The sequence below is a fragment of the Colobus angolensis genome, unplaced genomic scaffold (genome assembly GCF_000951035.1).
Source record: "Colobus angolensis palliatus isolate OR3802 unplaced genomic scaffold, Cang.pa_1.0 Scaffold199, whole genome shotgun sequence".
Classification (NCBI taxonomy): Eukaryota; Metazoa; Chordata; class Mammalia; order Primates; family Cercopithecidae; genus Colobus; species Colobus angolensis.
Window position 1 is genome coordinate 2790764 of NW_012115143.1, and position 1440 is coordinate 2792203.

A 1440-nucleotide genomic window follows, 5' to 3' on the forward strand; every position below is an offset into this window, starting at 1 on the left:
GGTACCAAAACAGATATGTAGACCAATGGAACTGAACAGAGGCCTCAGAAATAACACCACACATCTACAACCATCTGATCTTTGACAAACCTGAGAAAAATAAGCAGTGGGGGAAAGGATTCCCTATTTAATAAATGGTGTTGGGAAGACTGGCTATTCATATGCAGAAAACTGAAATTGGACCTCTTCCTTATACTTTATATACAAAAATTAACTCAAGATGGATTAAAGACTTAAATGTAAGATCGAATTTAAATAAAAGCCCTAGAAGAAAACCTAGGCAATAGCATTCAGGACATAGGCATGGGCAAAGACTCTATGACTAAAACAACAAAAGCAATGGTAGCAAAAGCTAAAATTGACAAATGGGATCTAATTAAACTAAAGAGCTTCTGCACAGCAAAAGAAACTGTCATCAGAGTGGACAGGCAACCTACAGAATGGGAGAAAAATATTGCAATCTATCCATCTGACAAAGGGCTAATATCCAGAATCTACAAAGAACTTAAACAAATTTACAAGAAAAAAAAAACAACCCCATCAAAAAGTGGGTGAAGGATATGAACAGACACTTCTCAAAAGAAGACATTTATGCAGCCAACAAACATATGAAAAAAAGTTCATCATCACTGGTCATTAGAGAAATGGAAATCACAACCACAATGAGATACCATCTCATGCCAGTTAGAATGGCGATCATTAAAAAGTCAGGAAACAACAGATGCTGGAGAGGATATGGAGAAATAAGAATACTTTTACACTGTTGGTGGAAATGTAAATTAGTTCAACCATTGTGGAAGACAGTGTGGTGATTCCTCAAGGATCTTGAACCAGAAGTATCATTTGACCCAGCAATACCATTACTGGGTATATACCCAAAGGATTCTAAATCAATCTACTATAAAGACACATGCGCAGGTATATTTACTGCAGCATTGTTCACAATAGCAAAGACTTGGAACCAACCCAAATGCCCATCAATGATAGCCTGGATAAAGAAAATGTGGCACATATACCTCATAGAATACTATGCAGCCATTAAAAAGGATGAGTTCATGTCCTTTGCGGGGACATGGATGAAGCTGGACACCATCATTCTTAGCAAACTAACACAACAGAAAACCAAACACTGCATGTTCTCACTCATAAGTGGGAGTTGAACAATGAGAACACATGGACATAGGGTGGGGAACATCACACACTAGGGCCTGTTGTGGGGTGGGGGACTAGGGGAGGGATAGCATTAGGAGAAATACCTAATGTAGATGACTGGTTGATGGGTGCAGCAAACCACCATGGCACATGTATTCCTATGTAACAAACCTGCACGTTCTGCACAAGTATCCCAGAACTTAAAGTATAATAATAAAAAAGAAATCTCGGGCCGGGCGCGGTGGCTCAAGCCTGTAATCCCAGCACTTTGGGAGGCCGAGACGGGCG